Source organism: Ailuropoda melanoleuca, chromosome 16, assembly GCF_002007445.2.
Source record: "Ailuropoda melanoleuca isolate Jingjing chromosome 16, ASM200744v2, whole genome shotgun sequence".
NCBI classification, from domain to species: domain Eukaryota; kingdom Metazoa; phylum Chordata; class Mammalia; order Carnivora; family Ursidae; genus Ailuropoda; species Ailuropoda melanoleuca.
Window position 1 is genome coordinate 6,921,422 of NC_048233.1, and position 7,956 is coordinate 6,929,377.

Below are 7,956 nucleotides of genomic sequence, written 5' to 3' on the forward strand. Positions count from 1 at the left end.
TTTTTTTTTTTGGATTTTATTTTATTATATTGTGTTAATCACCATACAGTACATCCCCAGATTCCGATGTAAAGTTTGATGCTTCATTAGTTGCGTATAACACCCAGTGCACCATGCAATACGTGCCCTCCCTACTACCCATCACCAGGCTATCCCCTTCCCCCCCCCTCCCCTCTGAAGTCCTCAGTTTGTCTCTCACAGTCCATAGTCTCTCATGTTTCATTCCCCCCTCTGATTACTAAGGCAAAAAGTTTCTGCAGAGAGCTGGAAAGAATCAACAAAACGAAAAGGTGACCAAGGAAATGGGAGAAGATATTTGCAAGTGGCATATCTGGTAAAGGGTTAGTATCTAAAATTGATAAAGAACTTATCACACTCAACACCCCAAAAATAAATATGCCCATAAGAAATGGGCAGAAGATATGAATAGATGCTTTTCCAAAGCAGACATCTAGATGGCTAACACAGACATAAAAAGATGCTCAACATTACTCATCGTCAGGGAAATACAACTCAAAACTGCAATGAGACACCACCTCATACCTGTTAGAATGGCTGAAATTATCCACTGAGGAAAGAACAAATGTTGGCATGGATGGGGAGAGTAGGGAACACTTTTGCACTGTTGGTGGGAATGCAACTGGTGCAGATGCCCTGGAAAACAGTCTGGAGGTACCTCAAAAAGTTAAAAAAAGAACTACCCTATGATTCAGCAATTGTAGTACTAGGTATTTATCCAAAGGATACAAAAATGATGATTGCTAGGGGCACACGCACCCCAATGTTTATAGCAGCACTATCAACAATAGCCAAATTATGGAAACAGCCCAAGTGTCCATCAGTTGATGAATGGAATATTACTCAGCCATCAGAAAGAATAAAATCTTGCCATTTGTAACAACATGGATGGAAGTAGAGCGTATTATGCTAAGCCAAATAAGTCAGTCAGAGAAAGACAAGTGTCATATGATTTCACTCATATGTGGAATTTATGAAAAAAAAACCCCAGATGAACATAGGGGAAGAGATGGAAAAATAAAATAAGATAAAAACAGAGTGGGAGGCTAAGCATAAGAGATTCTTAAATATAGAGAACTGAGGGTTGCTGGAGGGGAGGCGGGTCCGAAGATGGACTAAATGGGTGAAAGGCATTAAAGAGGGCACTTGTTGGGATGAGCAATGAGTGTTGTATGTAAGTGATGAATCACTAAATTCTATTCCTCAAACCAATACTACAGTATATATTCACTAACTTGAATTTAAATTAAAAAATGTTTTAGTGAGTACTTCTCAAATATATATTACTTACCATTAGTTAGATTTATTTTCAAAAATATTGTCTGCCTGTCTCACAATAGGAAAAATACATATTCATGATTCAAAAGTACAAAACACAGATGTGTGTGAAGTAAAACAAGATGGGACAGAGGGACCCACACTGGGTCACTGGTATCCCAGAAAGGCAGCTGCCTTTACTCACAGGGACTCGGGACCATTTTCCTAAGTACTTGTAATGGAGACAGTAGATGGAGAAACTCTAACTTTCTGTAGACTGTTTGTAATGAAGTGATGACTTCTTTTCTATTCTGAATTGTCTATCTCAGGAAGTCTAGAACCAGCTGTGAAAGTATTGACCCGTGTATATGAGGAAAGTCTTACGGGAGTACAAGGTTTCTGTAGGTAAATTCCTAGATGTGGATGCTGCAACCAGTCCCTCTTCCCCACGCCTGTCCCACCCAGGGACCACATCCCCAAGGGGGCAGGGTGGCTACCTGGGGGCTCCTTCTTAGAACTGGGTGAGACTGTAGACCCTTCTGGACTGACAGCTCAGAACAGGAAACACAGGTGCAGGAAGCAGGAACAACTTGTGGAGCTTCCATAGCAAAGACTCTGATCCAGACATTTTGGCTCAGGTGTATTCATGGTTCAAGGGGTATTTCAGAGACTCTGACTTGGAAGGTATGTGACCTATGTGCTAAGAACTGTATGGGCCATCCCGATGACCTTGTGCTAAGGGTGTGTGAGTACGTGTGAGTGTGTAAGAGAGACAGAGACTGTATGTGAGTGTGAGTGACTCTGAGTGAGTGTGTGACACTGTGTGTGAGGTAGTGTGTAAAACCATTGCCCTTTCATAGTCACTGTGGAAAGCACATCCCCCAAGTTAAAAAGGACCCTTGGACTGGTGGCAGTGGGGTGTGTGTTGGGCTTACAGTTTATCCAGACCATTACTTTGTATGTGACCAGGGACGTATTTTTTAGGAACTTTCTCAGTTTCCAAATCTCACTGTTCTAAAGCAGAGCAACAGTGATCTGGGTATTTTAGACATCATCTCCTCAGGGGTCACAACTTCAAGTGCATTACTTGATTCTCAAGGCCATTCGCAGGCAGTAAGTCCACAGCTAGTTCTCAAGACCTTTGATGATTCAACATTAATCACCTTCCCTGGAAGATTCATCTTTTCTAATATCAAGGGTAGCAGTTGTTAAGTGTCTGGATGACAAGGGATTTTCACATAACACTTCAGGGTTTTAAAAAGTGCTTCTTGTGGTTTTCCCTGAGGTGACTGAGGACCCTGCAATGAGGAAGACATGTGCCCCAGTCAATCTGTGTCCTTTTATTTTCTGTTTCTCTTGCCTGATTGGATAAGATTTCATTCTAGTGAAAGATACTTGAGAATCTTGAGTAGTGGGAAGAATCATTAATTTGGATGCCACATGACCTCAGTCAGCAACCTTGAGATGCATTGTTCCTCCATATTCTGAATGGGGACAAAATATTAAATGCCTAGCACATGACATCTAGAAATGTCCAGCCACCTATCCTTTCTAGAACCACAATATGGCAGTGTGTGTGTGTGTGTGTGTGTGTGTGTGTGAGAGAGAGAGAGAGAGAGAGAGAGAGAGAGAGAGAGATACCTTTAGTATTGTAATTTTCCCATCCAAGGCCTCTAGTGGTTTTTCAGAGTACAGGATGTAGCAAAGCAGTACCTTCTCAAATGAAGATGGAGAACATCTTCTTTAAGCTTCCTTCGTAAGTGTAGCCTTAACAAGTCTGTATTTCCTCCTAGTACTTTAGCTAATATCTGATGGACAAGAGTATTCAGATTTCAAATGTTTGCTCGATTCCTTAGACATGAGTATACCTTAATATCTTTTTCAAATAAGAGCATGGTATAATTTAAGGAGAAAAGGGAGAGGCGCCTGGGTGGCGCAGTCCTTAAGCATCTGCCTTCGGCTCAGGGTGTGATCCCAGTGTTCTGGGATCGAGCCCCACGTCAGGCTCCTCCGCTGGCAGCCTGCTTCTTCCTCTCCCACTCCTCCTGCTTGTGTTCTCTCTCTCGCTGGCTGTCTCTCTCTGTCAAATAAATAAATAAATAAATAAATAAATAAATAAATAAAAATCTTTAAAAAAATAAAAAAGATTAAGAGAAAAGGGAAGAACAGCAGTTAATGACTTTAAAGAGGGTATCCTTCAAATTCAGGACTATGAATTTGGAGGAATGGGATGGGAAAGCCATGGAATATGGGACGGGATATACGGCCTAGATACTGACTACCTGGTTAAGAAGGTAGTGGGCACCTTGTGGTTGTAGATTCTTACTTTTGTGTGTGTGTGTGTGTGTATGTGTCAACTATTTAAGAAAAAATCTTTTTTGAAGAAAGGATTTAAAAAGAAGAAGAATCAACATCTGCTATCCCTCCTTGTCCTTAGGCTCCAATTGTCTTGTTTGTCCTTCTTTGCCAAAAAACAGAGCAAACTTGGGCCTCTGGAATGTGTTCTGCACCCACAGAGAGCTGGTGAAGTCATTCAGATTGTTTTTGTGTCTTAGGTTGTGAAGTATGGGAGAGGAGTGACAGTATTGGCTTTGGATTATCCTAGGTAGGATTTCTCCCAGATAGTTTCCCCAAAGAGGGTAAAGTCCTGGTAACATGGCAGCAATGGATGGAAGAACACTCCTATTTCAAAAGAAGCCACAACTAATGGAAGATCTCTCGTATTTCAAAAGGCAAGAAAACCTTGCTTTCCCACTGAGAAGATAGCCTGCATTTCCATGTTCAGGAAGTCTAGTTTCCTGAGGCAAGATGAATTGTTTGATGAGAACCTGCCTTAGCAAATGCGGAGAACACTCACTCCTCTTTCTGGTCCAAGGCCAACACACAGCATGGACCGAAGCTGTTCAGTCAGTGAGGAAAATTTCTCGGCCAGAAGTCATTTTTGCCTCCTAAGGGAATACCTGTAGGATGTGTGGTGGTGGCACAAGGAACTCCATCCCACTCAAGTGTTGTGGTACGTGAAGGAGTCGGTGACATCTGAGAGTTGTCCTTTGGATGCCAGTGAAGCCAGTGTTCGAAGAAGTAGAAATTTCCAGGACAGAAGAGGAATCGGGGGCAGAACAGAGAATCAAGTGTACCTGCATGTTGTTGGTTCAAGCCAGAGACCTTAATCTTTCTAAAATCATCAGCTTGTCTTAATGAGTGTAGTGAAAGGGTGGTGGTTCCCCGCATCACATTCTCGTGGGGGAAGTATTACAGTAGTTGACAAGCAAGGAATTCTGGGAGTTTGTTTTGTGCAGATCATTGAAGGGGAAGGGAGCAGATGGGCCTGGAGTTTGGCAGGTCTGATGACAGAGATGCCTACAGGTGATGCCCAGGGATTGGGCTTTGCCCCGAAGGACTTTTGGGAGTAAGCAAGCCCTCAGAGAGCACAGAGAATGCCCCGAGAGGAAGAGACTGAAGAAGCAGCGTGTCTTCGGAGGGTTGCAATGATCCAGAAATGACAGGTGAGTGTGTGTTGTAGAGCTGGGATGGAGGAGAGGCGTGGGGACAAAGCCCATAGGACAACTCATAGGACCTGGTCCCTAATCAGGTGCTGGGCATGGTGACCTCATTATTCATGGTGAGTGGATGGTGGGGTCTGTGACCAGGGTGCATGTGGGAAATGATAATTGTTTTAGAAATGTAGATGTTTAGATGGGGGTGTAGGTTGGGGGCTGGAGGGGTGGGATTTGGGGAGAGGGTAGAGGGCATCCTGAGGAGATGGAGAAACGGGAAGAGACCTACGTGTGTCTGGAATTTGGGAATGTTTTAGTTAGGCTACTGTTCTTAGCTGATCCTGAGAAGTTTGGAGAGGGAGGAGTCCACTAGTCTGAATAAAATCCCTGGGAGACAGGCAGAAGGAGAAGAAAGGGTCCAGGAAGGAATCCTCAGGGAATTTCCCCTGTGAGTGGCATGCAGTCAGTAAAGGCCTCTCTGAGGAGAGATTTGAATGAAGACTTGAAGGAAAGGACAGAGCCAGTTGTGAGGGACCAGTGGGTCAGAGGGCGCTGGTGACTTCAGGACGAGTGTGTAAGAGTCCTGAGGCAGAGGGGCACCTGTCCAGGTGAAGACACAGCAATCAGGCTGGTGTGGCTGAGCAGGGAGAGGGGCCTGAGTGTGTACATGGGACAGAGTGGCAGGGGCAGATCATGCCAGAAACAGCACAGCTTGGGCCCCTGATGAGGCTTACCTTGGGGTTTCATTAGAGGCAGCAGTTCTGTGCACACAGCTCGGGTACCAAAGAAGTTTGTTTTCATGGTCACTTCTGCTTGAATATGAAGGGGTGTGGGATCACCATCTGTTAGGAGAGGAGGAGAATAAATTAATAAATAGTAGCCATCGGAGAAGATTCCATCAGACGATAATAAAATGTTCTTTCCATTTGCAGTCTGGTGAAACCTGAGCAACGTTGGGGTTAGTGAACGGTATCGTCCCAATGTGATTTTCCTGGTGTGTTGATGATGTGTAGCTTTGTAAGTTGGCACCATTGAGGGGAGGCTAAGAGAAGTGTCCACAATGAGATTTCTGTGTGTCTCTCTTTGCAATTCATTGTGTATTGCCTTTAGGTTAAGCATTAACTTAATGGCTCTGATCCAAACTGAATGAAAGATACAAAGATCTCTGTTGGCTCCCTGAGATTAAGTCATGACAATGCCAAAGTACTTTCCCTGGAAATTCGTGCACCCCCCAGAGGCTTTCACTCTACCTGTGTCTCCAGTTCAACCTCCTTCCAAAGGGAGGCCCTTCTAGATCCTACTGGAACTGTGGGCCCCACAGTAGTGGTTGAGGCATTAGTGCCAACCCATCCTCAGTGGTCCCATAAGGGAAGTTCCTGCCCTAAGCATTCCCGGGTCCTTACGCTTGAATGCGATGCCCGCATTGTTGACCAGCACATCCAGGCCCCCGTACTTCTTGCGCAGGAAGTCCTGCAGGACCTGGATGCTCTGGAGGTCATTGGTGTCCAGCAGGTGGAAGCGGGGACTCAGTCCCTCGGCTTGGAGCTGCTGCACGGCCGCCTGGCCCCGCATCCTGTCCCGCGCCGTGAGCACCAGGTGCCGTGAACACCAGGTCCCCTGAGAACTGCTGGCACAGGTTGCGCACGATGGCGAAGCTGATGCCCTTGTTGGTCCGTGTCACCAGTGCCAGTCGCAGAGCCAATGACATGACTGTGTGGAGAGCAAGCACTGCCCTGTGTGGTGAGCGAATGTGCCTTGGGGCACACGGAGACAATTTTGTGGTGCTGCGATGTGCCACAGTCGGAGATGCCAGTGCAACCGTGCTCTAGGATTCAGCACTGTGGCTCCCAGTGCCCAAGGCCCCGCCTCAGTCCCTCCGTTGAAGGAGGGGCCAAATGTTCTAGTTCTGTCCCTCGCCCCTGCACCTTGAACCCAGCCGAGACTCTACCCTCTTAAGGTCCCTCTTTTGAGGCAAACAATGGTTCAGGTTGGACTGAAATGCTCGTCGAAAGGATAGGTGGTTGGTGATGGGTTATAGGGGGTAGAGATTCACGGTAGTTGACCTAAAATAATTTTGGGAAAACCACAAAAGGGAAAAAGGAGTGGAGACATTGTCTCGGGTATGTGTCCTTTCTCTTCGGAATGGGAATGCTTGGGTTCTTCCGAGGTGCAGTGAAATTTCTGGCGTGGGGAAGGTGCTTCTAAAAATACAGGTCCCCTTCCTTTCGGAGGAGAAACTCAAGAGGGAGAAACAGAGAATCAGTCCTATGCTGAGACTTGGCTGTGGGCAGGGCTCTCCCTCTGTGTGATTCTGAGGATCTCCAGGTGGGAGGGGATGTTTATGAAGCAGCTGTGGGCCAAGGTATTGATTGGAATGTTGGATTTAATGATTACATAATCCCATTGGCCTAAAGTGCCTACTTTATGGGTTAGTTGAAGGTCACAGTTCAGAAGTATTTTATATAATGAGGTGTTTTAAAATAAGGCAAAAAGACCTATGTCACCTCAGAGTATTTTTGCAAATGTGCAGTGGAGATCCTGTGTGTTCTTGTTGACATCGACAGTCCTCATTTGTCAGTTTAGAAATGCAAGTAAGAAAAAAAAGAAAGAGAAAAAATTAAATGCAAAATAACAGGGAGAACGTTTTCAGCCTTTTTGACATGAAAAACTTGAAAAATAAGGACCCTACCCTTGCTTCCAGGGTCTCTCACCTTTCATTTGGGTGAGGCTGAAAACCCCTGGCGTAGAGTGAAAAATAATCAGTATAGAAGAGGCACCTTTCCAACATGCATATTCCTGTGAAGGGAGGCATGGGTGGACGTTCAGTCAGGCCCACCGGGAGCCAGGCGTGGATGGGCGGTAAGAATCTTCTCCTCACACTGGGGTCTTGGTTGTTACTGCCGGGCACTCATCACTATATGCAATCCATATTCAGTTTTCTCCATTGTCTCAGAGGGCCCTGTGGATGTGTCTATGTTCCCTCTGCCATTTCACACTTGGTAATTGTTTTTTTTTTCCCCAGTGCGTTTGATAATCAGAGACCACAGGGGTGCCTTCCCTTCATGGTGTTGTCCGAGCTGTACTCCAGGCTGGTACAATAGGCTGCATGCCACGTCCAACCTCCCTCTTGGTTTGTATACTGTCTGTGGTTACTGTCCTGCTACAACAGCAGACTGGGGGAGAT

At 45.6% G+C, this 7,956-nt stretch overlaps 1 pseudogene; it reads right to left on the reverse strand.

The window, feature by feature from the left end:
* Nucleotides 1–6,512, reverse strand: part of LOC100464715 — a 36,487-nt pseudogene extending 29,975 nt beyond the window's left edge.
* Nucleotides 6,513–7,956: the final 1,444 nt, after the last annotated feature.